The sequence below is a fragment of the Syngnathus scovelli genome, chromosome 8, assembly GCF_024217435.2.
Source record: "Syngnathus scovelli strain Florida chromosome 8, RoL_Ssco_1.2, whole genome shotgun sequence".
Classification (NCBI taxonomy): Eukaryota; Metazoa; Chordata; class Actinopteri; order Syngnathiformes; family Syngnathidae; genus Syngnathus; species Syngnathus scovelli.
The window spans coordinates 12,743,599-12,755,386 of NC_090854.1; positions in this window are offsets into that span (position 1 = coordinate 12,743,599).

An 11,788-nucleotide genomic window follows, 5' to 3' on the forward strand; every position below is an offset into this window, starting at 1 on the left:
GTCATTTGTCTAACATCTCAGGTCGGTACTCTAAAGTTGAGCACAGTGTTATTTTTAATTCCGGTAGTCTTCCTCCAATTTGGTGGAGTTTCAAAACAAAATTTGATTAAAAAATTGATTAAATTTGGAAGAACCAGACACGCTGCTTGCACGATCCAAATCAAAGTCTTATGTTCGCAACAAGCTAGTCAACAACATGTCAAGTGGCCACCATCTATGTGGAATTGTCTAAATAAAATGAATGAGTACTTCAAACGCCTCCAAAATCCTCCATAACAAGCTAAAAAAACAAAACAAAAAAACAAAGACTACAATACAATACACTACGACAATTACTCATTTCGTTAAACAAAGTCTATCAAAAGCAAAGTAAAAAAAAAACAAAAAAAAACAGAAATACAAATTGAAAAGAAATAAATGAAACCATCCCAAAATCTCGTAATATAAATAATGTTCAGTAAGATTGACAAGACATTACAACAGACATGGACAGCTGGTTCCATTACGTCCGAGCCAAAAATGCAATAACACTGCACTCTTGTGATCAGTATATTTTTTTTTGTAATGGCAGCAATTTAGCATCAAAAGAGACCGATCAGTCTCTGTGACACTGACGTATAGGCAGAAACTCCATTTAGGTGATTGAGCGAAGATACTAGAGCAGGTTGTCTGCTTTCAAATAGAGAACATCTACATTAGATTTTGTTTGCATCAAAGTCCTGGGCCTCAAGCTGATTTACAGACACAAGGTTTCTTTCTGTCTGGGTGCTGCCATTTAATTTCTCTGTTCTTTGAGGGGTGCCGTTGCTAGTAGCAACAGTTTTCCTTTCTGTCAGATGCAAGCATAATGGTGGACCTATTAAACAAGATATGAGTTTTTAAAGTGCTGTGACTAATTTTGCTTTTCTGTTTGTGGACTCTACAGCCACAAAATGACAAGACAAAAAAAAAACATCGAAAATTTGGGATAGCATTTAAATATAAAAATGGAGAGTTGTTTTTGTGGTCAAAATTCAATTTCTGCATGATGACAGACATTTCATTAAAAAAATAATTAAGTTCAGCATCACAGCCAAAGATAATTGCTTTTAATTGTACAACAACAGGGATGACCATAAAACCCTAAAGCAATCACATGCAACACGTATACTACATTTGTGCAAATGTACTTTCCACTTCATTACACTCCAACCAACAAAATAAATGCTATTGTCTATAAATTATAATGCCTGATTGCATGAGACCGAATATGTTCAATTGTATTCACTGGACAACATTCTACCCTTTGATTTGATTTATGAACAACACTGCTTACATTGCTCAACCTGCATTTAGAGCCATCGTTCCCAAAATACAGATTTCAATACATCCAATTTAGAGGCTTTTACTTTCTACTACTTCTTCAAACTGTTCGTGTACCGATTCTCTTTTAGTGATTCGCAACCACTGTGCCATGGCGCATTACTATACATCAGTTCGATTCTCGTGTTCACTGAATTGATCTAAGATAATCAATAATTAAATTAAAAGTACATTTGACAGCAATTACAAATAAAATAGTTAAGTAACTTTTCAAAGTAAATTAAAGAAAAATAAAGTAGTACAATTACTAAAAGTACATAGATTTTGGAAAATATTATTTTAAAAATTCTTTGGAGGACCTTCATCGTAGGGGGGAAAAAGCATACTGGTAGTTTTTAACCTGGATTTAAATGCATTGGCACGTAGGGCAGACTGCACTTGACATGTCCTTATGTTTTATTTATTTAATATTTACCTTATTTATTTATATCCAGTATTCTGTATAATTATCATCTGTATCTGTCCAAGTAAGAACGTTACATGAAGCTTAGTAGAAATGACAGCAGCAATCCTTCAAATTTAATTAATAATTATTCCTTGGTGGAAAGGCCGATTATGTATAATTAGCTCGCCTAATGACCATGTCCATTCAAGATTTTAAAAAAGTAGGATAGTTATAAATCAAGTAGTAATGCTCAAAGTTCAATTTGATTAGGAATATATGTTTTTTTTTTCTATCAATCTGAATTATTACTTTAAACTCAATCTATTAATGCAATTAAATTAATCTAAGGGCTTCTTTCGAACACATTTACCTTCAAAACAATCTTTTCTGGTTTTGTCCACATTCTATCATAGTCAAAGAGCGTTACCTGTCTGTGTTGTCATATTGTGATGGATGACTTCCTGCTCCAAGATTAGGAGGTTGCCACTGCAAGACAAAAATAAAATCTAAATTAGATGCTTACAATGGTCTAAGGTGAAAGCTCAACAAGGTGCATGCCATTCTGACAATTATTTGACACTTATTAAAAAGTGGAAATATCATAATTCTATAGTGAAACCGCCAAGTCAAATCCTAATATTAAGTGTTCCACGATGCTGGTTGACTTCCAAGTTATTACATTGTTTTTGTTCAATTTCCATAAGAAATAATATAAAGTGAATTCATTATCTCAAGGCACAGTCACCAAATTTAAAAGCCTTTTTAAACATTATTTTTAACGTTCACAACTATCCAATGATGTGGAAAATACTCAACCAAATGACAAGAAATAAACAACTCATGATAGAACGACTTTTGGAACCATGGCAGTTTGTATTATGTCCAAGCGTGTGCTTTACTTACACCTTTGTAATTGTGTTAGAACACTTCCAGTATATGTGGCTGTGTCGCAGACCAATCCCAGAGGTCATTTTGTTGATCACTATGTAGTCGCAGGTCCCTTAAGTGCGTCACTGGCTCCACAACATAAGAAGTCACAAGTGAAAATGGGTGTCAACACTTTTGCAATAGTGTCATTTGTGATATTTCATAGTTGAAAGAAATGTGTGCGACTGGACTGATCAATCACAGTTTTATTTTGTTTAGTGTGCCAGGGTCATTATAAGTCAAAAAAAAAATATACGGCATGTCTAATTGGATGTAAAAAGAGATGATCAATTTTAGAATAACGTTGACTTTTTATCTCTCTCTCTTTCCAAGGTTGGCAAATTGCCGCCATCAAAAGACATTTTTATTGCTATTTAAGTGAACATGTTTAGCCATAAAACTGAACTTTGGGAGACCAATTGTCTGTAGCTCGCAGCTATGTGTGGCTCCTTATACGGTCATTGTTTCGAAAACACTCTAAATGCAGGCGAGCAGGGAGCGCAACAGGCAAACTGATCACTTAATGCGATTGAAGAAAAAATCCTTTCGAGGGCTATACATGAAAACTGGTGAGAGACAGATATGTGGTCTACTGCAGTACAATAAAGATCTTGATAGATCTTAGAGACTTTTTACTTCTCAACCTTTTTTAGGCCATGTGTGCCCCCTCACTCATACGTCTCAATGATTCTCCTCAAGTAGCAAGTGATTTGTGTAAGTGTAAAGAGAGCTGTCGGAAAATAAGCACTTGCTAGCTCAATTGGAAACTTCTCGGAAATTTCTATGGTGGCAAAACTTGTGTCAGGATTATGTAAACACTGAATTCATTGTTTTTATCTTACATTTGATATCAATCTTCATTTGTTTATTATTCTTCCAAGTTCCTCGGTCAGGTCACAGAGTGGCTGGCTCTTGTTAAGTTCCACAAGACAATTGAAAAAGTCCACTGCAAAGAAATGTAAATAATGTACAAGTTTAGAATTTACGACTGCTGATAGGGGAGGGTGGAATGACTCTTAACACACCTAACATTAAAAAAAAATCTGTCAGGTTAACCTAGGGGCCAAAAGATAATTGGGCCTGTGCTTATTTTGAATGGAAGGAGGCGAAATTGGGCTGCAAATCACCTCATTATGTTCATCTATGAATCACACTTGAGATTAAGGGCCCTATTTTTGTACATAGGTGCACAGCATAAAAACTGGCACATCTTCATTTTTGTGCTGGGGCAAGTCTAGCTTTCCATGTTTGGAAAAAAACACCACGTTGCTCTTTGCTGCAAATTCTGGTGGGAGTTTTCTTCTACAGGCCCTGGTGTACTTGAAAATTTCATGACAGAAACTAGACTAGAATTTAAACTAGCTAAAAGCAGGTCTAAGTGGTGGCGCAGGTTGCGTAACAAAGACATGAGCGCACATGTCTGAGCTGCAATAGCCGTGAGGTACTCACCTGACGTGCCCCTCGTCTGTCTTTTGGACGTGATGTCAGCCTGCAGCAGATGGCATCACAAACAGATGCCGTCAGTCCGTAATCGCTGATGCTCTGCATGACCTGTGAATGTGGTTGTAGTAGAGATGAAATGCAACATGATCAAAATTGTCATGCTTATTTGTATCAGCTGAATCTTATAGGTAAAATCAATTAAGAAAACAAACCCAAAAATAAATTAAATAAACAAACAAATAAATAAATGGATTCTATATGTATGTATATACGTATGTATAAACTTAACAACAGTCTGTTTTTTTGCACATTAAAATTTGTGAGCAAATATACAAATGAATTTTCATGCACACGAGACCGAGTGAATTTTTTGTTTTGTTTACTAAGTCGCCATGGATTTAACTGGATAACTGCATGCACGCATGTGAATGTGTGTGTGTGTCACAGCTGGATAGGAGTCTAATCCCCCCTACCACTGTGAGGACAAGTGTTAAGATAAATGTTAGTTTGTACCAGGTCTACACTAACTACCACTGCCACGAGCAAGACTTTGTAGTAATTCCACCCAAAAATGAGAACTTCAAAGATTTTTTAAATTTTTTTTATTGCATATTGGCACACAATAAAAACAATGACCTCAGTGTCGTTGCCATAGTGACTGAGCATCACCAACCTCAGCTAGTGGTCTCTAATAACGGTGAAGCTTTGTAATAATGTCCCTGCTGGGAATGATTTTTTTTTTTTTTTTTTTTTTTTTTTTAGATGGGTGTACTTTATTTATGCAAGAATTGAAAAGAAAATTATTCTTTGGTGAGCCTTGGAGTTAAGAAAAAAAAGTTGTTACTTTACAATGAAGCTACGTTCCTAGGGCAGCGACGTGACCTGAATTTGTACATAAACCATAATTAGCCATAGGTTAGCAGTAATTCATGCTAACGTTAGTAGTCACGTATCCCCTAATGTGCAAAAGGACAATTTATTCAAAGGCTAAATTGAAATATTTTCCACTTTTTTATTTCCTTTTTATGTTTTTGGGCATTATTGCTTTTTTCGTCACAGCTGGACACTTCAGTTTTTTACAAAGTAAAACTGCCAAGGCTTAAAAAACCTATTGGAAGTAATTGCAAAATATCCATTTGTCCTTCAACCTTGCCTTTAGAAATATGCTTTTAAATGACTACCTTTCGTCCAAACTCCCACAGGTCCAGATGAATGAGCGACAGAGTCAAATGCAGACAAATGCCTCATTAGTTTCCCCCCATGAACAAAAAATGACACAGTTTAATGGATTCACTTTAAAGTGAGGCCACCAATGGAGGTGATGAAAGATGCCGATTTCAAAAAAATGTTTCTGCCTGCCACACAATGCTGTCGAAATTGACCTTTGATAACTTAGAAAGCTTTCATTAGAATAAGGATGTAACATGACAAATTTGTGGAAAAACTCAAGTGCTGTGATGCACATTATATGCCTTGCTTATTTTTGAGATGCCAATTTACAAGGATCCCACTGCAAAAAGTATTTTTGTAAAAGTCAAATTTTAATGCATCTCTCACCTACTCTGCAGCTGCGCCTGACACTGTGACGGGAAGTACGTGGTAGTATAAAAATACACATACCGGTACATGACGTCTTTGGTGTTCCCATAGCACGTTACCATAGCAGAGCATTCACTCTGCTGACAATTAAACACATTTCCTGACACTCAAATAGAACGACACCTTTAGTGGTTTATTTGAGTAGCTGTTAATTATCTTTCTTTCTGGCCTTTCACAAGAACATCAATTCAAACTATGCTATGTGACAATTAATTTAAAATATGCGTAGGCATAGTAATCTCGAAATTAATAGTGAAGAATTACTCCCAATGCACACAAGATCATCTTTTAGACACCCTGACAATCGGGTTTTTGTTGATATATGTAAAGGCACAACCTCATTAGAGCTTTCATTTTCAACCATCAGTGGTGTTAAAAAAAAAGAGTAAGGGCATGAATGCCAAAGTTCCTTCTGACTGAGGTTGGCTCATTACGTTGTTCATGAAAGACTCAGGTGTCAAAGGTGGCTCATTTGTGAAAACATCTGAGCTAGTTCCTTTCATAGAAAAGGCAGACATGACATCGACTCCGTGTAGCTTGTGGGGTCATCAGAACTCTGGAAATTGCTTGAAATCTAAAATTCAGCTTGATCCACAAACCAAATATAACTGTGATTAAAATACACAATTAACTATTTTAATACACAAAATGATAACAAGCAAAATCAGCAAATAAAATGACTCCTATTGTTGAAGTCTAATTTTCAAGTAGTCATTCCATTAGTCATTTTATATTAATATGAAGTTATGATATGCAATTTCCCACCACATTCCAAAACATGCATATTCGGAACTGAAGGTTTGACAAATCGTGTCATTTTGTCTTAGTTACTTTTCGTCATAAGTTACATTTCCCCAATTATTTTTTCATTTTAAGCATTGAGCAGCCTTGACCCACTGGTGGACTTTTGCATGATGACTATTGGCAGGCTAGTGGAGGATTAGCCATCTGAGCGCATCATCCCTCTCTACAAACAGCAACAGAAATGAGGCTTTTAATCCGAGTCGGAAGAGCGGAAGGCAAATGCCCACATGCAATGTTGCATTATTATTATTCTTCCGGTTTATAATCTTTCCGTAGCTAGTGTTCAAGCAGCCTTCATCTCGGTGACACGTGCTAATTTAGAACAGAAGAGTGCAGAGACACTGATTGATTATTGGGCTGGAAAAAAGTGTGAATGGAAATAACCATGGCTTCATTAATATGCAAACTCATTGGCTCACTGGTGCATAATGTCATTTAGGTTGCATAGAAAATGCATAACGTCTCATAGAAAAGCTCACATTATATGAATGTGGCTGATTTCATGGTTATAGTTGCTGATGAGATCGGTCACAATGATTGATTACATTCAATCATTTATTCGTGACGTTACATGCAATGCTTGTTTCGCGATCTGATCATCTATTTTTATACTTTTTCGAGTAATGCATGATCCAAATGAACGTGTGTCAAGGTCGCTATCTACTGGTGCAAAGAGGAATCACATGCACCCTACTTGGGTGCAAAAGTTCAAAATTTGTCCAACAGCTTTCTCTTGTGGTCATTTTATACATTGCAGTGTAGATAAAACTAAGCATTGTTTCTGTCGTACATTACATATATTTATCTAATTAAATAGATCTAGTGAAATTATTTTCAGTATTTCCATTCAAACAGTGCAACTCATTTTACACAGATTCACTAAACATTTAGACAATTAGATTCCAGAGTGCCAATTTGAAAAATAATTTTCTGGAATGCTTTAAAATTGTGTGTTTCCAAGATAATGATCATAATAATAAAAAAAAAATACAATCATGAAATATTTCAGTTTACGGCTATCTGACTTTCAAATTTTGAATGAACAATTTTTTACTTGATAAAAGAGATGCTGATTTGCTATGCAGCTTTGCTAGTGCATTGATGTAGTTTAATTAATGAATTCAAGTCAATTAATTAAGTTAATTAATTGCGTCACGCCATAAGTTAGAAACAACTGGACATTACGAGTCTGCAGCTTGAGTCATGATGCTTGCTTACTTACCAGTCCATGTTGTACTCACCCACATTTAGCTGAAAAACTTCCCCAGCTCACCCTGTGACCCCCAAACAGGATAATCGGTATATAAAAAAAACGAATGGATGGAAATTTCTTCTTGTATTTCTTCTTTGCCTAGAAAGACAAAACGGTCTGTTTCATAAACACAGCACACAACATACTTTGCCCTGCAGAAACCTCATTTAAACTCAGAAGACTTCATTCAAAAGCAACTCTTACCAGTGACTGATCCTCAAACATATTTTTCCATCCTGTTGACAAATAGAATAAAAAGACAGCAGAGGAACAGATAATAGGTCTGTATTTATTTTCATCAGAACACAGTTTTTTTTAATCATTGTAGCAGTAGTTTTCATACTTCTCGAAAAGATCGTGACTTGTCAGACTTGTTTTTATAAATCATTTCATCAAAGTCGTTTGTAAAAAAATTAAAGAAGTTAGTCCAACTAAAGCATCTATAATATTACAATATACTGGTAGTGTAATAGTAATCATAAGAATAATAATCATAATCGCGATGATACTTCTATATGCCTTTCCCCCCCCCCCCCCTTTACCCATTTCTAGAGTTGATAAAATCTTTCTGCATTCACACACGCACACGGAACCACAACCTCTCTCGCGCTCTCAACAAAGCTGAGGACTAAACACATTCTCTTTAGCATGAATGATTTCAGGTACTCAAAATCATAACAATAAAAAAAAAAAAATCAACATTAGAAATACAAAAAGAATAATAAATCCCAACATCATGAAATCAACTGAATACACACAAAGTAGGGGAGAGAACACATTGCTCAGCATACCAGGGAACATATTTACAACCAAAAAAAAAGAGAGCAAAAAACATTAATGGGCTTCTGCATAGATCCACAGGAGAGAGAAGAGAACAAATACCAGACACGTGGACAATAATTGGGGTACTTGCACAATACAAATGTGCAAATGGAAAAACAAACAACATTGGTCTTTTGTATGTTGGTGTGAGATAGTGAAAAACAAGCATTGGCTACAACTGCTACAGACCACAATAATCTGAGCTGTAGACTGAATTAAAAGGGCCAGTTGAATGCAGAAAATCAAATCACATATAGCAAGAACAAACAGCAGAGTGACTATATTGAGTGTGCCTTCATTATCAAATGTGGGATTTACATAACAATATCATTGTATGCACAAAAATGTCCATCCATGACGCACGCGTATTTGACACTTCCAAACATTTTCCATGTGCTTCTGGTGAGGTTTGTTGATGTTTATGAGGTGGAAGCCAAAGGTTCTGCGACCCTGACGGACCCTGTTTTACTTCCTGTTGCTCTTAATGCTTTCAAAACCTCGCGCCAATTCAGCTTCTAATGTTCCTGCAAGACCGTGGCGGTTTTGCATTTGGGACAAGTGGGGGACATGTCCCACCGCATCTAGCAAATCAAATGGCGCTGTGCCAAATATCAGTGCTGTCCAATGAAAAAGCACGCACGCGCACACACGCGCATAAAATGAAACGGCAACATAAAAACATAAATCACAAAACTGCGTCCTTTGCATTGGACAACGGCGATGTTTTACTACAGAGTAATATTACGGTGGAAACAAGTAAATCAGTATAAACAAATGTGTGATAATTTTGATGTTTGTTTATGTTTATTTAATGTTTATTTAAAAATTTAAATGCACTCAGTGTTTGTCTGTCTGAAGCTCTGTGCTCCTGCCATTTATCCTGCTCAGAAAACAATCGCTTGAACTACCTACCTGGGACTATTTGCCTCCACCCCAAAAAAAATTACAATAAGAGCAATGAAAGAATCGGAGAACTTGTGTCGAGCTAAATTGCTGTGTCTACCAGCTCACCCAAATTCCATTTTAGTTTTGATTTGCTATTCTGAAGACAAGTTGCAGAAGTAACAATAAAATAGATCAACACTACCATCTAGCGGTTACTTAAAGACTAGCAGCGTTTTCTTTTTTGGACCATATTGCCAGAATGGGTATCATTGCAAGCAAGGGCAGGTGGGCGTTAAATGTGTGGGACATTGCTGTAATCCCTCAACTGCAACCTCTATCATCAATGCTTGACATCAGTTATCGGATCGGACATCACTTGTAAGATGGAATCTATGTTTTATCTATGTATTTTTACCTGATCCCTTGAGTTGTGGAGCAAACTAGAGAAAAGAAAGAAAATGAGGTCAGCCCTTGAGGTCCCATCGATCGATCCAGTGGTCAACATCTACATCTACTCGACATTAATGTCTGCTGACTGACATGATTATCCCGCTTTGACATGTTTCTCCTCATGGATGATATATCTGTTAATTAACACGGTAAAGCTGTGACGGAATGTAAAAATAATAATGAGTTGTATCTTAAAAAGCCCTTTACTTAATGAAATATATTCTGTTGAATAAAACAAACCAAAAAAAAAATGTTGTGTATTGTGGCAATATACTTACTGAAGGGTGACATTTTCCATCTCATTGCCCCCCCTCCCCCACCTCGTATGATTGACAGGTAATGTTTAGCATAACTACGCAGAGTTAACAGTATACCGAGTATCGGACAAAACACCCGGTCATCAGGTTGCCTGTGAATTAAAAGGCCTGAGTTACATTGCTAATATAGTTTTGGTTCAGGTGTAAACGGAGAAATCAACATTTCGAGACTTTGTGACAACTTGGACACAAATGAGCAACAGTTCACAGAGATGGGAAGAAAGAGGTAAGTAAGAGAGAGAAGCTATGGAAGTGTTGACTGCAGACATACCCGACTGGCTGGTACTGAGATTTAAAAGGAAATATGGATGAAAAGATGAGCGCTTACATAAACACATTTGTATTCCTTTGTGTTAAAATCCTCAAAGCAAACACAACCTGAATGATAGTTGAATGACTCCCATCACATCTTTGGTTAAGACAGGCTTTGTTCTGTGAGATACAGTCATCGCATTTATTAGCAAATGTTGACTGAATGCAAAAATACGCTGGCTTACCCTAATGTGTTGCTTACGGAATCACAATTTTCAATTTAACATGAAGTGACAAGATCAAGCTCACTGCTTGTGTTCTTAACAGATATTTTCATTCAGTTTGATCATTTGGCTCGTGTTCAAAGGATAACACTTTGCTATACAAAACTGTCAGCTATGATGATAATGGCAAACTCATTAAAGTCAAGTAGCACAGATTGTTTAAATGCGATTTAAAAAACACCAAGGCAAAATGCTTTGATGTCAAAAACAATCGGCACTGATTTTTTTTTTTTGACAGATTAACAAAGAGTAATGGAAATAGAAATCTGGGCTCGGGTTAAACTGCTATCAGAGTTTTAAGTCAAGATTTATCCTTCAGGAAAATGATCAAATTTATAAACGCAATGATTCGTGAAGAAGGGATTGGCATTTGTTCAATATCTCACAAAACAAAGTGAGGGAGACCAATACACCTGTTTAAAATTGAGGGCCCTCTATGAAGACCCTCCTTTGGCGGTGTGATCACATGACATATGGCAATTTCCTACTATACACATGAACATCAACAGTGACAGAGAGCAACCAGGTCTGTTCCAGGTAGAGTCACGTTCGTTTGCAAACCGCGGATACAAAAAATCTACACCTCCGACTCAATTTTAGAAATGTCTTTTTGAGAAATCAAAAACGTCAACAACTGAGATAACTCCTTTCAACGGAGATGCGGCTGTGTTTGGAATTACCTTCAAACTCATTAAATGAGAGTCAGCACACATCGTCACAATGTAAAGTGCCTCCTATTAACCCCTAATGAAGTTCAGCAAACAAATACCAGGAAAAAACGACTAGAACAGATCAACTTTATCTTGGATTTTCAGAGGCACTTCAAAAGATGGCTCTCATTATACATGAGTTTGAATGTGACACAGCGAAATCCCAATTATAAGAGGATGTGTATACTTGTACAACCCCATGATTGCAGTTGTTTATTTTTACTTCCGTGTTCAAATCAAACATAATTGTCCAGGTCACGTTAAATTTTTTCGCAATGATTTGTCTTGGTCTTAAC